The sequence below is a fragment of the Triticum dicoccoides genome, chromosome 7B (genome assembly GCF_002162155.2).
Source record: "Triticum dicoccoides isolate Atlit2015 ecotype Zavitan chromosome 7B, WEW_v2.0, whole genome shotgun sequence".
In the NCBI taxonomy this organism is placed as follows: Eukaryota; Viridiplantae; Streptophyta; class Magnoliopsida; order Poales; family Poaceae; genus Triticum; species Triticum dicoccoides.
The window spans coordinates 346815571-346837788 of NC_041393.1; positions in this window are offsets into that span (position 1 = coordinate 346815571).

Here is a 22218-nt window from a genome sequence, read left to right on the forward strand (position 1 = left end):
GCGAGTTCCTGCTGGTCCCCGCGCCCCTTGTCCACCTCATCTTCATGCGCCCTCGCGCCGGGGCTGCACCCTGGCCGCTCGCAAGACGGCGTGTGCGCCCGCCCCCTCACCTCTGACCACGCCCGCGCTCCATCGGAGCACACCGACACCCGCGCCCCGCTAGCTCCTCGAGTTGCGGCTGTGTCGCCTGCGCGCTGCCTGCTGCGGCGGCTGCCACTTGCCGCCTCGTTGTTTGCTCGTGCTGCCGCGTGCCTGGCCTTCGCTCCGCTGGCCTCGCGCCGCACCGGCCACCTCCGGCGCCCGCTAGCGCCCGACGCCCATTCGCCCGCTAGCGTCTGCCCATTGGGGCTCCCTTGAGCCCATGACCTTGGCACCCACGCCCAGAAATAAAACAAAAAGAGAGAGATTAATTAAATAATAATTGTTAATTAATTAATTAGTTAGTTAGTAAGTTAACTAGTTAACTTAATTAACCTGCTTAATAACATAATCAACCAGATTAGTTAACCAAATGTTGTTTAGTAAAGCATGTATCTATGACATGCGGGTCCCATGGGCCCTTTTGACCAGTCAATGGTCCAGTCAAATGCTGACTGGACATTTGACCAAGGCCCCACTTGTCAGCCCCTTAGACATACTCTAGGTACACTTCCTGTGTACCCATAGCATTGAAATACAAATTAAATTTTGAATTAAATTAAATCTAGAAATTAGAAAATCATTTTTAAATCTTTAAAATTTAATATAAAATAATCCGGTCCTCAGATGAAAATACTTTGTACATGAAACATGCTTAGAATGATGAGACGAATCCTAATACGCAGCCCATTCATCAGCCACATGTCCCTAGCGTAGCGAACCTACAACATTTCACCTCCGGTTCATCTGTCCGAAAATGCAAAACACCGGGGATACTTTCCTGGATGTTTTCCCCCTTCACTGGTACCACCTACTACCGGTTTAGGGCACACCTAGCACCACTCATTGTCATGTCATGCATCTTCAAGCTTATGTTTGCATTGTATTTATTGTTTCTTCTCCCTCTTCTCTCTGGTAGACTACGAACCGGTGCTGTTGCTGCCCCGTTCGACTACGGAGTTGACAACTCCTTGTTCTTGCCAGAGCAACCAGGCAAGCCCCCGTTGTCGGTGTCAAAACCGGCGGATCTCGGGTAGGGGGTCCCGAACTGTGCATCTAAGGCTAATGGTAACAGGAGGCGGGGGACACAATGTTTACCCAAGTTCGGGCACTCTCTATAGAGGTAATACCCTACTTCCTGCTTGATCAATCTTGACGAATATGAGTATTACAAGAGTTGATCTACCACGAGATCGTAATGGCTAAACCCTAGAAGTCTAGCCTATGAGGTTATGATTGTTGTGGCTAAACCCTAGAAGTCTAAACCCTCCAGTTTATATAGACACCGGGAGGGGCTAGGGTTGTACAAAGTGGGTTACAGAGAAAGCAATCTACATATCCGAATAGCCAAGCTCGCCTTCCACGCTAAGGAGAGTCCCATCCGGACATGGGACGAAGTCTTCTATCTTGTATCTTCATAGTCCAACAGTCCGGCCAAAGTATATAGTCCGGCTATCCGAGGACCCCTTAGTCCAGGACTCCCTCACTAGCCCCTAAACCAGACTTCAATGACGATGAGTCCGGCGCGCAGATTGTCTTCGGCATTGCAAGGCGGGTTCCTTCTCTGAATACTCCAACATAGCCTTCTGAACATAGAAAATGTGTCTGACTCTGCAAAACAAGTACCATACAAGATCGTAGAGAGTATAATATTTCACGAGTCCAATCCGCTGACAACTTTTTGTAGTGTGACATCACGCCATTGCCCGATCATCATTCGAACCGTTTTTTAGCCAGCCGCTCAGTATTTTGAGGTGCGGTTTCATTGGCACATCTTGTCGAATCAGAGATCGTGTCCCTTTATCACGGGATTCTCATCAATACGGGCAAGGATAACCCAACTATGTCATCTGCACGACACTTGGGGAATAGGAAGATTTTAAGGCGAGCAGGGAGGCGCGTGGCTTTTACCGCCTTTATAAAGGTATAAGGATTCATCCTTTTTCACCCACGCCTTCTGCTTCCTTTACCCATCTATTCTCGAGCTCCAGGCCCAAGCTAAAGCTTTCTCCGCCACAAGAAGCACTCCAATCATGTCTGAATCCGGAGCCGGAGGCAAGTGGATGGTTGAACGTCTCCGTCGTATCTATAATTTTTGATTGTTCCATGCCACTATTATTCAACTTTCATATACTTTTGGCAACTTTTTATACTATTTTTGGGACTAACATATTGATCCAGTGCCCAGTGCCAGTTCCTGTTTGTTGCATGTTTTATGTTTCGCAGAAACCCAATATCAAACGTAGTCCAAACAGGATAAAAACGGACGGAGAATTATTTTGGAATATTTATGATTTTTGGGAAGTAAAATCAACGCGAGACAGTGCCCGAGAGGGCCAGGAGATAGGGGGAGTGCCCTAGGGAGGCAGGCGCGCCCTGGGCTCTCTTCGGCACCCTGTAAGGCGGTTGACGCCCTTCTTTTGCCACAAGAAAGCTAATTTTATGAGAAAAATCTGGGTGAAAGATTTACCCCAATCGGAGTTACGGATCTCCGGATATAAAAGAAATGGTGAAGGGGCAGAATCTGAGAAGGCAGAAACAGAGAGAAACAGAGAGATAGATCCAATCTCGAAGGGGCTCTCGCCCCTCCCATGCCATCGGAGCCAAGGACCAGAGGGGAAACCCTTCTCCCATCTAGGGAGGAGGTCAAGGAAGAAGAAGAAGAAGGGGGCTCTCTCCCCCTTGCTTCCGGTGGCGCCGGAGCGCTGCCGGGGGCCATCATCATCACCGCGATCTTCACCAACACCTCCGCCATCTTCACCAACATCTCCATCACCTTCCCCATCTATATTCAGCAGTCCACTCTCCTGCAACCCGCAGTACCCTCTACTTGAACATGGTGCTTTATGCTTCATATTATTATCCAATGATGTGTTGCCATCCTATGATGTCTGAGTAGATTTTCGTTGTCCTACCGGTGATTGATGAATTGCTATGATTGGTTTGAATTGCATGTTTTATTATTGGTGTTGTCCTATTGTGCCCTCCGTGGCGCGCAAGCGTGAGGGATTCCCACTGTAGGGTTCGCAATATGCTCATGATTTGCTTATGGTGGGTGGCATGAGTGACAGAAGCACAGACCCGAGTAAGTAGGTTGTTTGCGTATGGGATAAACAAGACTTGATACTTTAATGCTATGGTTCGGTTTTACCTTAATGATCTTTAATAGTTGAAGATGCTTGCTAGAGTTCCAATCATAAGTGCATATTATCCAAGAAGAGAAAGTATGTTAGCTTATGCCTCTCCCTCAAATAGAATTGCAATAGTGATTATCGGTCTAGTAAAGTAGTCAATTGCTTAGGGACAATTCCACAACTCCTACAACCACTTTTCCATACTCGATATATTTACTTTATTGCTTATTTATCTAAATAGCCCCTACTTTTTATTTTCGTACTCTTAATTATATTGCAGACCTATCCTACAACACCTACAAAGTGCTTCTAGTTTCATACTTGTTCTAGGTAAGGCGAACACTAAGCGTGTGTAGAGTCGTATCAGTGGCAGATAGGACTTGAGAGAATATTTGTTCTACCTTTAGCTCCTCGTTGGGTTCGGCACTCTTACTTATCGAAAGAGGCTATAATTATCCCATATACTTGCGGGTTATCAAGACCTTTTTCTAGCACCATTGCCGGGGAGTCATAGTGTGGGGTGGATATTCTCATGTGTGCTTGTTTGCTTTATCACTAAGTAATTTTTATTTGCTGTTCTAAGTTGTTCTCTATCTTTAGTTATGGATATGGAATACGAAATACCAAAAAAATTAGGTGTACTTGCTACTCATGGAGATGGGGAACCTCCTAAAACCCTTGATGCTCGTTATGTTCAAGATATTATGTACTACTTTGATAATCTTGAGAAAACCCCATGGGAGACACGTTGGATCAAAGTGAATACTTTAGGGATTATCGCTTGACACAAAAAGGGAAACTATTATGGGATCAAATTCATATGTTGCGTTGGTATGCTCGTCAACTATGCTTGAGATATGATTATACTTGTTGCTCTAGGATGAAGGATCCACACCTTCCCTTTTCATGCAAATTTAATGATGATAAAACCTTGGCTTCTTATGCTAATGGTATCTATGATTACTATGATGTGGAACAAATAGAAGAATTTGTTGCTTTTATGGGTGCTTATGAGATTGAATCTATGTTTAAAGCGTTTGACAATTTTCATGATTCAGTTTATAGACCTGAAAATTTTGCTATACTTAGATATTGCTATGAAAATTATGAATACAATTCCGGTATTGATGCATTTATTGAGAAATTCTCTGCTGTCCAAGAAGAGACTAATATTTTGCAGGAAGCTATGGAAGAAGAAAGTGATTAAACTATGAGCTCATTGAATGAAAAAGATGATGAGGAGAGCGAAGAACAAAAGGAAGAAGAGCGGATTAGCTACCCGTGCCCACCTTCTAACGAGAGTAACTCTTCAACTCATACATTGTTTAATTTCCCTTCGTGCTTCCCGATGGATGATTGCTATGATGATTGTTATGATCCTGTTGATTCTCTTGAAATATCCCTTTTTGATGATGCTTGCTATGCTTGTGGCCAAGATGCCAATATGAATTATGCTTATGGAAATGAACTTGCTATACTTCCTTATGTTAAACATGAAAATGTTGCTATTGCACCCACGCATGATAGTCCTATTATCTTTTTGAATTCTCCAAGCTACACTATATCGGAGAAGTTTGTGCTTATTAAGGATTATATTGATGGGTTTCCTTTTACCATTTCACATGATGATTTTGATAGATATAATATGCACGTGCTTGCTGCTCCTACTTGCAATTATTATGAGAGAGGAACTATATCTCCACCTCTCAATGTTTCCAACACGATAAAATTGCAAGAAACTGCTTATACTATGCATTGGCCTTTACTTTGTGTGCATGAATTGTTCTTTTATGACATGCCGATGCATAGGAAGAGAGTTAGACTTTGTTGTTGCATGATATATGTTACTTTGTGCTCACTACTAAATTACAAATCATTGTTAATTAAAATTGACTTTGATATACCTTGGGATCCGGGTGGATCCATTACTTGAGCACTGTATGCCTAGCTTAATGGCTTTAAAGAAAGCGCTACCAGGAAGACAACCTGGAAGTTTTAGAGAGTCTTTTATTTCTGTTGTCTGCTTTCATATAGTTTGAAAACAAAAAAAAATAAAGAGGGGAACCCAAAACTTTTCAAAAAGGAAAGTGAAAGTGAGAAAGACAAGCATTGTTGAAGTGGGAGCTAGCCTTGAACTTTGTTCATGCTCACGGAAACTTTGTGAATATTAATTATAGAAACTTTTCATCAAAAATAATTATCCCCTTGTACAATTCCATTGTATTATAAAAATAATGTGCTAAGGTTTGCCTTTAGGATGTTTACAATGCTTGTTGGTTTGTACGGTGTAGGACAGAAACTTTGGCTGTAGTGCGCGATTTTACATTTTTTACTGGAATGTCAAACGGTTCTGATTCTTTTTGCACTGTCTTGCTGTAGATATTGTTTATTGTTTATAATTTTGGTAGAATTGTTTGGGTACGAGAAATATTGTGAATGTTCAGATTGCTACAAACTGTTCTGTTTTTGATAGATTCTGTTTTTGATGCATAGTTTGCTTGTTTTGATGAAACTACCAATTTATATCAATGGATTAAGCCATGGAAAAGCTATATTACAGTAGACACAATGCAAAAACAAAATATGATTTGGTTTTTTACAGTACTTGGAGTAGTGATTTGCTTTATTATACTAACGGATCTTACCGAGTTTTCTGTTGAAGTTTTGTGTGGATGAAGTGTTTGATCGAGGATGACTCGATATGAGGAAAAGGAAGAGAGTCAAGAGATCAAGCTTGGGGATTCCCAAGGCACCCCAATTAAACATTCAAGGAGACTCAAGCATCTAAGCTTGGGGAGGCCCCGGAAGGCATCCCCTCTTTCTTCAACAAGCATCGGTATGTTTTCCGATTCGTTTCGTTCATGCGATATGTGCATGTCTTGGAGCGTCTTTTGCATTTAGTTTTCATTTTTCTTTTTTCACCATGCTGGTATGAGATAGTCCTTGGTTGATTTATAGAATGATCATTGCATCTCACTTAAATATTTTGAGTATGGCTTTATAGAATGCTTCATGTGCTTCACTTATATCATTTGAAGTTTGGATTGCCTGTTTCTCTTCATTTAGAAAACCGCCATTTGTAGAATGCTCTTTTGCTTCGCTTATATTTGTTAAAACGTGGGCATATATTTTGTATAAAGAATTAAACTCTCTTGCTTCACTTATATCTATTTAGAGAGATGACACAAATTGGTCATTCACATGGTTAGTCAGAAAATCCTACATAAAACTTGTAGATCGCTAAATATGATATGTTTGATTCCTTGCAATAGTTTTGCGATATAGAGATGATAATATGTGGGAGGTACTAGGAGATGGTTGTGTTTAGTAAGGATGTTGGTGTTAAGGTTTGTGATTCCCGAAGCATGCACGTATGGTCTATTAAATATGTAACCAAATTGACGCGCATTGTATTTTGATTGCTTATCTTTGCGTGAAGGTCGGGGGCGCGCGATGGTTAACTCCTACCAACCTCCCCACTAGGAGCATGCGCATAGTACTTTGTTTTGATGGCTGTCCATGGATTATACGCACTCTCACCCTTCCGTCATTGCTAGCCTCTTCGGTACCGTGCATTGCCCTTTCTCACCTCAAGAGTTGGTGCAAACTTCACCGGTGCATCCAAACCCTGTGATACGATACGCTCTATCACACATAAACCTCCTTATATCTTCCTCAAAACAGCCACCATACCTACCTATTATGACATTTCCATAGCCATTCCGAGATATATTGCCATGCAACTTCCATCATCATCATATACATGACTTGAGCATTCATTGTTATATTGCTTTGCATGATCATAAGATAGCTAGCATGATGTTTTCATGGCTTGTCCATTTTTTGATGCCATTGCTATGCTAGATCATTGCACATCCCGGTACACCACCAGAAGCATTCATATAGAGTCATATCTTTGTTCTAGTATCGAGTTGTAATATTGAGTTGTAAGTAAATAAAAGTGTGATGATCATCATTATATAGCATTGTCCCATGAAAAAAAAGAAAAAAAAGGAAAGGCCAAATAAGCCTAAATAAAAAAAGGTGCCAAAGAAGCCCAACCAAAAAAAGAAAAAGAAAAAAAGGAAAAAAAGGAAAAGAAAAGGGGCAATGTTACTATCCTTTTACCACACTTGTGCTTCAAAGTAGCACCATGTTCTTCATATAGAGAGTGTCCTATATTGTCACTTTCATATACTAGTGGGAATTTTCATTATAGAACTTGGCTTGTATATTCCAACGATGGGCTTCCTCAAATGCCCTAGGTCTTCATGAGCAAGCAAGTTGGATGCACACCCACTTAGTTTTCAGTTTGAGCTTTCATACACTTATAGCTCTAGTGCATCTGTTGCATGGAAATCCCTACTCCTCGCATTGACATCAATTGATGGGCATCTCCATAGCCCGTTGATTAGCCGCGTCGATGTGAGACTTTCTCCCTTTTTATATTCTCCACATAACCTCCATCATCATATTCTATTCCACCCATAGTGCTATATCCATGGCTCATGCTCGTGTATTGTGTGAAGGTTGAAAAAGTTTGAGAATACTAAAGTATGAAACAATTGCTTGGATGACACCGGGATAGGCATGAGGGGTACCTTGTGTTAAGAAAAGGGAGCATACAAGACTATATGATTTTGTAGGGATAACATTCTGGAAGCATTGATATTTTGAAAGACATGATTGTTTGTTGGGATGCCCTAAGTATTATTGTTTTTATGTCAAATGATAGACTATTGCCTTGAATCACTCGTGTCTTAATATTCATGCCATGATTAGATATATGATCAAGATTATGCTAGGTAGCATTCCACATGAAAAATTATCTTTTTTATCATTTACCTACTCGAGGACGAGCAGGAATTAAGCTTGGGGATGCTGATACGTCTCCGTCGTATCTATAATTTTTGATTGTTCCATGCCAATATTATTCAACTTTCATATACTTTTGGCAACTTTTTATACTATTTTTGGGACTAACATATTGATCCAGTGCCCAGTGCCAGTTCCTGTTTGTTGCATGTTTTATGTTTCGTAGAAACCCAATATCAAACGGAGTCCAAACGGGATAAAAATGGACGGAGAATTATTTTCGAATATTTATGAGTTTTGGGAAGTAAAATCAACGCGAGACGGTGCTCGAGGGGGCCAGGAGACTGGGGGGCGCGCCCCAGGGAGGCAGGCGCGCCCTGGACTTTCCTGGGAACCCCGTAAGGCGATTGACGGCCTTATTTTGCCGCAAGAAAGCGAATTTTATTAGAAATATCTGGGCAAAAGATTCACCCCAATCGGAGTTACGGATCTCCGGATATAAAAGAAACGGTGAAGGGGCAGAATATGAGAAGGAAGAAACAGAGAGAAATAGAGAGATAGATCCAATCTCGAAGGGGCTCTCGCCCCTCCCACGCCATGGGAGCCAAGTACCAGAGGGGAAACCCTTCTCCCATCTAGGGAGGAGGTCAAGGAAGAAGAAGAAGATGGGGGATCTCTCCCCCTTGCTTCCGGTGGCGCCGGAGCGCTGCCAGGGGGCATCATCATCACCGCGAACTTCACCAACAGCTACGCCATCTTCACCAACATCTCCATCACCTTCCCCCATTTGTACTCAGCGGTCCACTCTGCTGCAACCCGTTGTACCCTCTACTTGAACATGGTGTTTTATGCTTCATATAATTATCCAATGATGTGTTGCCATCCTATGATGTCTGAGTAGATTTTCGTTGTCCTACCGGTGATTGATGAATTGCTATGGTTGGTTCGAATTGCATGTTTTATTATTGGTGTTGTCCTATTGTGCCCTCTATGTCGCGCAAGTGTGAGGGATTCCCGTTGTAGGGTTTGCAGTATGTTCATGATTTGCTTATGGTGGGTGGCGTGAGTGACAGATGCACAGACCCGAGTAAGTAGGTTGTTTGCGTATGGGATAAAGGGGACTTGATACTTTAATGTTATGGTTGGGTTTTACCTTAATGATCTTTAGTAGTTGCAGATGCTTGCTAGAGTTCCAATCATAAGTGCATATGATCCAAGAAGAGAAAGTATGTTAGCTTATGCCTCTCCCTCAAATAGAATTGCAATAGTGATTATCGGTCTAGTAAAGTAGTCAATTGCTTAGGGACAATTCCACAACTCCTACCACCACTTTTCCACACTCGCTATATTTACTTTATTGCTTCTTTATCTAAACAGCCCCTACTTTTTATCTACGTACTCTTTATTATCTTATAAACCTAACCTACAACACCTACAACGTACTTCTAGTTTCATACTTGTTCTAGGTAAGGCGAACACTAAGCGTGCGTAGAGTCGTATCGGTGGCAGATAGGACTTGAGAGAATATTTGTTCTACCTTTAGCTCCTCGTTGGGTTCGACACTCTTACTTATCGAAAGAGGCTACAATTATCCCGTATACTTGCGGGTTATCAATGGCTCCTCCTCAAGAAGAAGGACATCAAGGAGCTCCGGGTGACCGGGTACCTGGCCAAGGATTTCATTCACCGACTTTTGGCCAAGGGACATATCATCCCTACCCCAGAGCCCCATGAGTGGGTTGTGTTTCTCACACACTTTTTCCGCGGGCTGGGATTCCTTCTCCACCGTTTGTCTGTGGACTGATGTTTTACTACGGGCTGGACTTCCATGATTTGGCCCCCAACTCTATCCTCAACATCTCGGCATTCATTGTCGTGTGCGAGGCCTTTCTCCGCATCCCACGTCACTTCGGCCTATGGCTGAAGACATTCAATGTGAAGCCCAAGGTGGTGAGCGGCCAACAATCGGAGTGCGGAGGCGCGATGGTGGGCAAGATGCCCAATGTCACCTGGCCCGAAGGCTTCTTTGTGGAGACTGTCAAAGGGTGGCAGTTGGGGTGGTTCTACATCACCGAGCCGCGTGAGACCAACTGGGTGGCGGCCCCTGCATTCTGATCTGGAGTCCCGATGCGGCTCACTTCCTGGCAAGAGAAGGGCCTGACCTAGGGTTCTCCGGACGAGATGACAGCTCTCTAGACGAGTGTCCAGAATATGATAATCAAGAAAGTCAAGCTTGTCAACATGGTCCAGGTCATGCCGTCCGCCGGATTCCTCCATGCCAAAGTCGGATTTGCTATCTGTGGGAGTATGACCCGGCCAAGCACCAGACTCTATTAGAACTCTTCGGCACGACGCACGAACATATATGGAAGGTGCTCTTCAAAGCCAACGAGGTGCCGCCGGCCATGGACGAGGATCGCGGGCACGACCTAACTCACCCTGCAAATCCGGTAAGTCCTTTCACGCTTTCAAGGTGTACCCTTTACTCGCATATTAGAGGAAGGCATCTAAGTCTCCCTATTGATTATTTCAGGATTGGACAGAGATAGTGGAGCAGATTGACTGTCCAGCCCCGCTGCCCGAAGGCCCAGAGACTTCGCTCCTGATGAAGATGCAGTTTCCGACACCTTACAAGGTGCCGGAGAAGAAGGCCCAAAAGAAGGCCAAGGGGACTAGAGGTGGTCTCCACCACAAGGCTACTTCAGACGTGATATCCGAAGATGCCGAGGCTCACTCCTCCGTCACCGAAGACGATGAGGAGGAGGAGGAATAAGAAGAAATCCATTCCCCCCTATAGGGGGGAGATAGAAGAGGGCGGTCTCCACACATGGGGAGGCCGAGGCATCCAAGAAGGGGAGGAATTCCCTTCCAGACAACTCCGTGGCGGCCGCCAACAGCAGCCGGGAGTGGGAGCCCAGGGTCAAGCCCCTGGCCAAATCGTAAGTATCCGGACACGTTCATGTATCCGGCCTTTTTATTTTTTTCTTTACTGTGCTGATTTATGCATTTGTAGTCTGGCCCGGTCCAGTCCCGAGCGGTCCTTACCCTCAGAGGATTCGCAGGATCCGGCTGCGATGGACAGCGAGACCCTTCCATCGGCCACCTCTCCTCGGGACCTGGATGGCGCTGAGGCATCGTCTCGAAGGATCCCCGTCCCATGAGGGAATCCGGCGGACGTCCAAAAGGCACCAGAGGGTGAAGCCTCGGCAGTCGGACACACGTGGGAGCAGACCCCCATGGATACCAACGATGGGGGCCGTATTCAATTCGGCCCTCATCCAAATATAATTCTAGAGACCCCCTACGGCTCCGGAATCAGGCGAGCAACCCCCTTCGAAGAGAAGGGGCGCGCCTATACCGCCGGTGAACTCTGTCCAACCAGAGGCACTGGACGGGTTGCTGGAAGCTCTGAAAGGCGCTTCTATTGATGACGAACACCGTACCCTAATGGGTAAGGTGATTGGGAAGGTCTAGGCCGCGAAAAGCGGGTTGGCCGAAGCCTGCACTAGCCTTCTAACAGGCTTTGAGGTAAGTAAGATAATTGTAAAGATATTGTCATGGTATAGACAATAGCCCCTGATGCTCTGTTCGGTGTTCGAAAAGAAAAGCCGAACAAAGGATCAAAATAATTTTCACAAGAGTCTAACATAATATGTCTATGTGAACAAGCAGGCGTCGCTACTGGCCGCGACTGCTCACACTGCGGAAGTCTCTGGACTGAAGTAGAATCTAGAGCGGGCCGAGGAAGAGCTCGACCTCGTGAAGAAGCAGCTGGAAGAAAGCAAAGGTATGTAGTAACCCGGAAGGATGAATGGTTCGTGCTGACTAAAGTGTCATGAACTTTATTAGGGGCCACGACCGAGGTGGCGGCCCTCAAGAAGGCATTAGCCGAGGCCGAGGACAAAGTGGCCAAGGAACACGCCGTGCGCGAGAAGTAGGAGGCCCGGGTCAGCAAGGTCCAGCAAGAGCTCCAGGACGCCGTCAAGAAGTAGGAGTCCTTGGAGCATGATTCTAAGACTCAAGAGTCCGAACTTGCCAAGGCCAGCTAGAGAATGCAAGATGCCCGAGCCGAAGCTCAGAGCGCACTCCAGGAAATCCAGGCATCCAAGAACATCGCGGCAGGTAAGGCTTTTTTATGCAAAGCAAGTATGTGAAGGAAACGTTCCTTTTACTTACCCAAATTTGGAGCTCTCCAGGAGCATTTGCGGATCTATCGCGCAGCATATCAGATGCTACAGAGTTCTATCGAGCCGAAGAAGGGAGCTCTATGGAGAAGTTGTTCTGGTCTCAATACCTTGGACCAGAACATCTGGTGCCCTTTAGAGACCAGCTGAAATAGCTAGTCGAGCTGCACAAGGCGGTCGAAGTAGCCATGAAGGACCTAATAGTCCGGCTATGGCTTGCCGAGCCCATGCCCAGCAGCTACTTCGGACTCGTGAAGTGGCTTGTGAGTGCATGCCCACGGCTTGAAGTTATAAAGCGATCGGTTTGCATTGAAGGTGCGCGGATGGCCTTTGCCCGCGCTAAGGTGCACTGGGAGAAGATCGATGCCAAGAAGCTGATGACCGAGGGGCCGCCTGAGGGCAAGGAGCACTGCCGACCCGAGCTATATTTTGATAGTGTCCTGGAGGGATCCCACATTGTGGCGGAGCAATGTGCGAAGGATGTTATATTCCCATGAGAACATTCATGTTATCCTATCCTGTAATATGAAACAAGGTCGTTATGTAATATAATGCTTGTTACTTTAAAATTTTACCTCCTGTGCGGCCGTTTATGAAATCTGAGAGTTGGCCGGTCGTTGGCTTCTGCCCCCACGTAGATAGTACGAGGGTGTTTGGGATAAATCTAAACAGTCTTTACTCCACATTCTGGTCCCTAAAGGAGGTTTTTAGCGCAGCGAACAAGGCAATCAGACTATACGACTTTATCACCCTCACTTAGCCATAGGAGTTTGACAATGAGAATTTTGGCGAAGCCCCTGGTATTCGGAAGGCCAAACTTGGGGCGCTATACACACCTAATCGGATGAAAACTGATTCCTCGCATAAAGCGGAAAAAATATCTAAGGATTTTAAACCTCTCGAACAGCTGACCAGCTCTCGCCGCATCATGACAGTCAGTTTTCGGCTTTCTCTACTGAGGTGCTCATCTGGAAGAACCGGGACACTATCGCAGTAGTTCTCCCTTTACTACCCTAGCCAATATAGCGAAACGTAAGGTAGTAACCATAGGAGCTGGGGAACCCAACTATTGACCAAAGACATGATTCGGAGTCGATGCATATGATGCTATAAGTTCGGGGTGCCGAACTGTACTGTAAAAGTGTTCGGACTTTATTGTCGTATTGCAGGGTGTAATGAAGCCCCTGGCGAAGTGATGCGTACCAAAGTGTATAGGTGCAATTGATAAAAAAGACAAAGACAAGGAAAAGATCAAGTAATAAGCTGACGATGCAAATTATTTTCCATTGTAATTTGATTAATACGTCGAGGCATACTTGTACAAGTAATGCGATAAGCAAGTAAGGCTATTTGACATGCCATGACCAACGGCGAGCTGCGTGCGGGTATTCAAAACAGGTATAATGATCGTTAGCAGAGACCATCTAGGGGTTCCCTTGTAGGTCAAAGCTCCTTGCCTCCTTGGTGTATCCGTCCCGTGATGAGCCCGATGATCAGTTTATCAGAAAAAGCCTCGAGAAGAGAAAAACCCGAAATAAAAAAGAAAAGGTGAAGGTATAAGGGTCCAGGAGCGGTTGAGCCGCATTGTGGACCATGGTCTAGCTATGCCTCCGTCCATGCCCATGGTATTTTGAGTGCATAGTTATGTACGCGTGGCACAAATTTCACCGCTTGATTGGGACTGGGACGGATGCCAAATTGCTAGTCAAGCTCTAGACGAGCTGGACAGTCTTGTTGCAGAGTAGTTTGGAATCGCTTGACGGTGTCCGAGAGCTCTACTGTCGAATTGAGGTTCTGCCTAAAAAGGTTGCTCTATACTTCTGCTGCAAGGGCCGCGGTGTGCTCCTCAGTACGGAGGGAGCGTTCCATATTTCCGTTGACCGCTATAACACCGTGTGGTAAAGGCATCTTGAGCTTGAGGTAGGCGTAGTGCGGCACCGCATTGAATCGAGCGAATGCGGTTCGTCCGAACAGTGCATGATTGCCACTGTGGAAGGAGACGATATCGATGATTAACTCTTCGCTTCGGAAATTGTCCGGGGATCCGAAGACCACTTCCAGCGTGATTGAGCCCATACAGCAAGCCTCTACACCTGGTATGACACCTTTAAACGTGGTTTTTGTGGGCTTGATCCTTGAGGGATCGATACCCATTTTGCACACTGTATCCTGACAGAGTAGGTTCAGGCTGCTGCCACCATCCATGAGGACTCGCATAAGGTGGAATCCACCAATAATTGGGTCAAGGACCAGTGTGGCTGAACTGCCATGACAGATACTGGTCGGATGGTCCCTGGGATCAAAAGTGATCGGACAGGAGGACCATGGGTTGAACTTTGGGGCGATTGGCTCCATTGCGTAGACGTCTCTGAGTGCGCGCTTGCCCTCCCTCTTGGGGATATGGGTGGCCTATATCATGTTCACCGTTTTGACTTGTACGGAAATTTCTTCTGTCCCCCTGTGTTCGATGGTCCGGGTTCCTCGTCATCGTCATCGCTTTGCGACCCTTTCTCCTTATTCTCAGCATTTAACTTGCCAGCCTGTTTGAAAACCCAACATTCCCTGTTGATATGATTGGCTGGTTTATCAGGAGTGCCATGGATTTGGCATGGTCGATCGAGTATGCAGTCCAGACTGGACGGGCCCGGATTATTTCTTTTAAATGGCTTCTTCCGCTGATCGGACTTAGAGCCACTGAATCCGGCATTGACCGCAGTGTCCTTGGTGCTATCACTGTTGTTTCGACGCTTATGTCTATTGCGTCGGGGCTTGCCGTTTCTATTCCTGGCTTTAGAAGTGACAGGTTCACTTGCATTGTTGTTGTTGCGGGCTAGCCAGCTATCTTCGCCTTCACAGAAGCGGGTCATGAGTGCCGTAAGGGCTAACATGGACTTCAATTTTTGTTGGTCGAGGTGTCTGGCCAGCCATTTGTCGTGGATGCTGTGCTTAAATGCCGCTAAGGCTTCGACGTTCGGACAGTCGATGATCTGGTTCTTTTTAGTTAGGAACCGAGTCCAGAATTTCCTGGCTGACTCTCCGGGCTGTTGGATTATATGACTTAGGTCAGGCATCCGGAGGTCAGACATATGTGCCTTGGAAGTTGTCGAGGAAGGCGCCTCCAATTCCTCCCAGCTGCCAATGGAGTTTTCGGGCAGACTGTTTTACCAGTATCTAGCTGGTCCCTTGAGCTTGAGCGGGAGGTATTTGATGGCGTGAAGATCATCGCCACGGGCCATATGAATGTGGAGAAGAAAATCGTCAATCCACACCGCGGGGTCTGTTGTGCCATCATATGATTCAATGTTTACGGGTTTAAACCCTTCTAGGAAATCATGCCCCATTACTTTGTCAGTGAAGCAAAGGGGGTGTGCGGAGCCTCTATATCGGGCCAACTCGTGACATAGCGAGGATGGAGCTCGTCTGCGGTTTTCAGCCCGGACGTGGTTATGTTTGTCACGTTCAGCCAGATGTCCGTCGTCGCGCGTTGAGGCACGCCCCCGTGATCCATAGATTGACCTTGTCTGACCTGCTCTCTTTTCCAAATCGCATTGCAGGTCATGTGTATATCCCCGAGCTGTTGTATTTCTGTTTGTTCGGCGAGGTAGCGCGGGCTAGTATTCGGCTTGAAGTGCTACTTTGTCCCAGCCACGTGGTGGTCGGTCAGCCATATTTTACCTTGGTAGGACGGGCTCCAGCGCCTCGTCATCGAACTATGGTAACATTTTGTGCTTCGGGTAGCTTTTGGTTGGGTGCTCGAGGCCATATTCCTCGGCTGCCAGGACATCAGTCCATCTTTCATTGAGCAGATCTTGATCAACTTGAAGCTGTTGCTGCTTCTTTTTCAGGCTTCTTGTAGTGGCAATTAGCTGACACTTAAAGCGTTCCTTTTCGGCGGGCTCTTCATGCATGATGAAATCTTCATCACTGAGGCTAACCTCGTCCTCGGAGAGCGGAAGGTAGTTGCTATCCTCTGATTCTTCGTTCATGGCCTGTTCACCAGGGCTTACTCGCCCATCATCCCGTTCCTCCTGTTCAGAGGTTGGCTCAATGGGGTCTTCATTGTTTTTGGCACTGTACGGAGTGTTGTCCTCTTCTGTGACGGTATTGCTGTTTTTACTATGGCGTGTCTTAGAGTGCCGCTGCTAACGTCGGCGTTTCGGCTATATCTTAGGAGGTTTATCCTCGACTGGATTTTCATTGTCGCCGTTATTTTCTTTAGGTGTATCCACCATGTATATGTCGTACGAGGAGGTGACTGTCCAACGCCCTATAGGCAGTTGTTCTTTATCCTCTCTGGCATCATCGTCCATACCGTGGATGTCTTCGGAGTCGTAGTCAAGCATGTCGGTTAAGTCGTCGATAGTGTATATAAAGTGGGTGGTGGGTGGGGAACAAATTTCTCCATCATCCACTTCTCATTCGAGTCGGACATTGTTCGGCCGAGCATCCTCTGACAAGGAGAGGGATTTTAATGAGCTTAGCACGTCACCAAAAGGCGAGTGCTGAAAAATGTCCACGGAGCTGAACTCTAAGACCGGAGCCCAATCAGGTTCGATGGACGCGAATGCACGCGGTCCAGAGCCCATGGCCGGAGACGAGTCCGAGGTTCCGGTAACACAAGCCCAGCCTGATGTTCGGTCTGTGTGCGGATCGAGCGCCGCTGAGTCTGTGACCTCCGCGGTGGGGTTGAGCTTCCCGTCTTCGGATGATGCAGTCCGCTCCGGCTCTAGGGCCAGGGTGGTCACAGGCCCTATCTCCTGTGTGCGGTCGGATGACAGATCTAGGTCATGTTCATCGTGGTGGCTGGGGACAGCCCTCATGCGCTCGAATCCATCGAAGATCAAGTCTCCGCGGATATCGGCCACAAAATTCAGGCTTCCAAATCTAACATGATGGCCAGGGGTGTAGCTATCAATCTACTCCAGATGGCCAAACTAGTTGGCCCGCAGTACGAAGCCAGCGCATACGAAGATCTCTCCGGGGAGGAAAATCTCCCCTTGAACTGCATTGTTGTAGATGATTGATGGAGCCATCAAGCCTATCTTCAGCATCACAGTTGAACTCCCAATGAAAGCACCAATGTCGGTGTCAAAACCGGCGGATCTCGGGTAGGGGGTCCCGAACTGTGCGTCTAAGTCTAATGGTAACAGGAGGCGGGGGACATAGTGTTTACCCAGGTTTGGGACCTCTCTATGGAGGTAATACCCTACCTCTTGCTTGATTGATCTTGACGAATATGAGTATTACAAGAGTTGATCTACCATGACATCGTAATGGCTAAACCCTAGAAATCTAGCCTATGAGGTTATGATTGTTGTGGCTAAACCCTAGAAGTCGAAACCCTCCGGTTTATATAGACACCGGGAGGGGCTAGGGTTGTACAAAGTCGGTTACAGAGAAAGGAATCCACATATCCAAATCGCCAAGCTTGCCTTCTACACCAAGGAGAGTCCCATCCGGACACGGGACAAAGTCTTCTATCTTGTATCTTCATAGTCCAACAGTCCGACCAAAGTATATAGTCCGGCTGTCCGAGGACCCCTTAGTCCAGGACTCCCTCACCCCCCCCCCCTTGATCACCAAATATCGCCTATTCTACCCTCTACTGCTTGCATTAGAGTAGTGTAGCATATTAATGTTCAGTTAATCCTATTCTGTTGCATAGCCTGTCATTGTTGCTAGAGTTGTTGATACCTTACCTGCAATCCTAATTGCTTAGTATAGGATGCTAGTTTATCATCTGTGACCCTACATTCTTGTCCGTCTTCCATGCTATATTATTGGTTCATGATCACTCGGGAGGTGATCACGGTAATATTCTATACATACATATATACATATACAGATGATGACTAAAGTCGGGTCGGCTGGTTGAGTGCCCGCGGTTGATTCACGGATTGGGGGATGAAAGGACATACTTTCCCAACGGCCCTCTATGTGGATCTTTGTGGCAGAGCGACAGGGCAGGTTGAGACCACCTAGGTGAGAGGTGGGCCTGGCCCAGGTCGGTGTCCGCGGTTACTTCAAAATAACACGCTTAACGAGATCTTGGTATTTGATCTGAGTCTGGCCACTGGCCTATATGCACTGACCAACTACGCGGGAACAGTTATGGGTAGTCGATGTCGTGGTATCAGCCGAAGCCTTCTTGACGTCAACGACTGAGTGGCGCGCGCCGGGTTGGACTGGAACGCCTGTCCTTGTATAAGGGAGGCTAGGTCTGCTCACCGGCCACCCTCGAAACGTGCAGGTGTGCAATGGGCGATGGGCCCAGACCCCTGCGCGCATAGGATTTATACCGGCATGTTGACCTCTCTATTGTGCCTAGGTGGGCCTGCAACGTGTTGATCTTCCAAGGCCAGGCATGACCCAGGAAAGTGTGTCTGGCCAGAGAGATCGAGAGTGTTGGGTTATGTGGTGCACCCCTGCACGGAAGTTTATCTATTCGAATAGCCGTGTCCCTCGGTAAAAGGATGACCCGGAGTTGTACCTTGACCTTATGACAACTATAACCGGATACTTAATAAAACACACCTAGACAAGTTCTAGAGACAACCCGGTGATCGCTTTTCCACACGGCGATGAGGGGAGGATCACCAGGTAGGATTGTGATATGCGATGATACCTGCTGAACTTCAATCTACTCTCTTCTACATGCCGCAAGATGGAGGCTTCCAGAAGCGTAGTCTTCAATAGGACTAGCTATCCCCCTCTTATTCTGGCATTCTGCAGTTCAGTCTACCGATATTCCCTCTTTACAAATATATCCATGCATATGTAGTGTAGATCCTTGCTTGCGAGTACTTTGGATGAGTACTCATGGTTGCTTTGCTCCCTCTTTCCCCCTTTTCCTCTTCTTCCCGGATGTCGCAACAAGACGTTGGAGCCCAGGAGCCAGACGCCACCATCGACAACAACTCCTACTACACTAGAGGTGCCTACTACTACGTGCAGGCCGCTGATGATGACCATGAGTAGTTTACGAGGATCCCAGGCAGGAGGCATGCGCCTCTTTTGATCTGTATCCCAGTTTGTGCTAGCCATCTTATGGAAACTTGTTTAACTGATGTCTGTACTCAGATATTGTTGCTTCCCCTAACTCGTTTATGTTCGAGCACTTATATTCAAGCCCTTGAGGCCCCTGGCTTGAAATAGATGCTTGTATGACTTATTTTACTTTTAGAGTTGTGTTGTGATATCTTTCCGTGAGTCCTTGATCTTGATCGTACACATTTGCGTGCATGATTAGTGTACGATTGAATCGGGGGCATCACAAGTTGGTATCAGAGCCGACTGCCCGTAGGAACCCCCCTTCCAAACTCCTTAGCCTAAGTTGAGACTAGTCTTTGAAAAAGTTTTTAATAACATGGTTGTGTGGCTTATGGGCCCACATCGCCATTGGGTGGTATTAGGATCTTTTACTCCTCGTCTATACTCTAGGACTTTGATATCTCTTCTAATTGGGTTAAATGATTTTGCTAACTCTAACTCTACGTTCTCATAACTATTTCTCCCGGAGAGCCCCCATTCCGGAAGATCACCTTCTTCGTCAGAAGATTCTGAGGATATCCCTCGATATTTTCCCGAGACCATTGTGCTCATCGCCTTTACAATTCACTGCCACCGATATATCCCTATGGATATCTGCATGCACTTGTCTTTCTCTTGATCATTCCTCGCCGCTCTTGTTGTTACAAGATGCCTCGAGATATTCTCCATTGTCCCGAGAATCCTTTGAGTTTACTGTCTTGCAGTTTTATTTCACATGAAAACCCTTATGGTTTTTTCACTCACATTTATCGAGGATCCGTTCTTCTCAATTGTTCATGTGTCTCACACAACTCTTCAGAATACTTTTCGATCTTTCAAAAATCCTGTGCAGCCTGTTACTCTTGAAACTCTTGTCTGCTTGCATTATGGTTAATTCCATATGACTAGTAGTCCTCGTTAACATCCCTGTTCTTAGTCATTTTGATCCTATTGATTCAATGTGTGCATACGCACGCAGTCATCGGGTTATCGTTTTTAAAATTATCTTTCCGGCTCAGGCATCATTACGAGCATGAGTTGGTTCTCGGCAATTTAAACCTTTATTGATTGCCCAACTAAGTGTTTTCAACTTATCAATCCTTGATCAGAGCGTCTGCTTCTCATCATTTGTTTTGGAAACCATAATTCCTTTCTATTTAAACATCATACTAATCTGGTGATTCTTGAATCTGATGCCTCTACATTCTTCTTTCTCTGAGTGAGTACCGATACTCACATCATCTCCGTTGTGGATCGCTCGATCCATTGATGGGTTGTTATCCAACAGTGTCCTTCATATTCAATCACCTTGTGAGTCCTTCCCCTAATACAAAATGCCTTTGGTAAATTGTATGCTCTGCTTGGCCAACCATGCTCTGCTTTCGAGCTTGTGTATTTACTTTTGAAAGTTGTGGTATATGTTACTAAGTTGCCCGATGGGTTGAACCTATGCCTTCCCCTAATCCGTGAGAACCCGAAAGTTTTCACAAGTCATACTCTTCCGGTGTTCTACCAAATAAAATTCCAACACTATGGTTTTATCAAAATGAGAGGTGAATGAAATGATATGCATTAAAGAAGTGGGAGTCGACCTTGAACTTTGTGTTCATGCCAATGAAAATGATGTAGACCGGCTTGGAAGCTTCTTGCAAAATGATTATCTAGCTGTATGATTCTTTCGGTATTCTCCGACCATGCTGTCCTGATCTGATATATCTGATGGGAATTCATTCCAGTGCCTCGTCTATTTTTGGCAAGGTTGAAGTATCTACTGTCACAGGTCAATGACCCGGTTCTACTTCTATCATGTTCTACCTTCGAGTATTACCCCCTGGTATCTTGAAGATGGCTTGCCACTGCACCACATCTTACTAACTTTGTTGAAGTACTGTCTTTCCTTGTCGTAATCACTCTACTGGTTCTAGGTTGTTGTCAACCGAGAACACCGAATAGTGAAATTATTCCGCACTACAAATCAAATACCCCTAGTATTTTTACTGGGAAATTCTGAACCCAGTCTGGTCATTCCAAGACAATCGGCTGCATCCTGGTCTTGCTATCTTTAACTATGCTACCTCATCCTTCTTTGGTGCACGAATTCTTCAGTGTGTGAGCACGACTTACGTCAAGCTTTCAACATCACGCTTGTCTTGAAAGGCAACTTTGGTTCCGAGCATGCCTCTTATATATTGATCCTATAAGTTTCCACTTCATCATTTCCTTGCTTGTTTTCGTTGTTGTTTGATTGCATCCTCTTGAAACCGCCCAACAAATGTGTCGGATGACCTTCAACACTTTGACTTCTTCCAAGATGTCAATTGTGTTCATGATGAGAAATACCCTTCTTGCCCTTGATGATTTTTATTATCATCGACAACACCCTTGACTTCCTTTCATAGCGAACTTGTCCACATTATGAATACAACTTGCTCTCCAGCTAGTGTTGTGTTCTGCCTTGAAGTATTACTGTCTTTTATATCGAGAATCTTGTGGGGATTGCTCCACTTCTTGGAAATTCTCGATATGATGATACTTCTCACCATCACCATTCTTCCTTGGTCCCCGTGTTGTTTTTAACCGGGATACCAATATGCTAATGATGCTGCTTGAGTTTTGCACTTATAGCAACCCATTGCTTTGAAGTTAACGATCGATAGTTCATTCATAGACTGTTTGTTATTGAATCGTCACTCTAGAATTGATCTTGCTGCCTAAGGTCATATTGCGGGCACACCTTTCAACTAATGATTGATGGTGTATGTTTTCCTCGAGCATACAACATTATATCATTTGAATTGACAAGTGTCATCTTCTTGTTCACATTATTGTGGAAATCCATCTGTTCGGGATTCTCGAAGAATTGTCGCTGAGCCCATCAACCACCTCCTCCTCCTCTCCTTGGTTTAATGATGAACTAT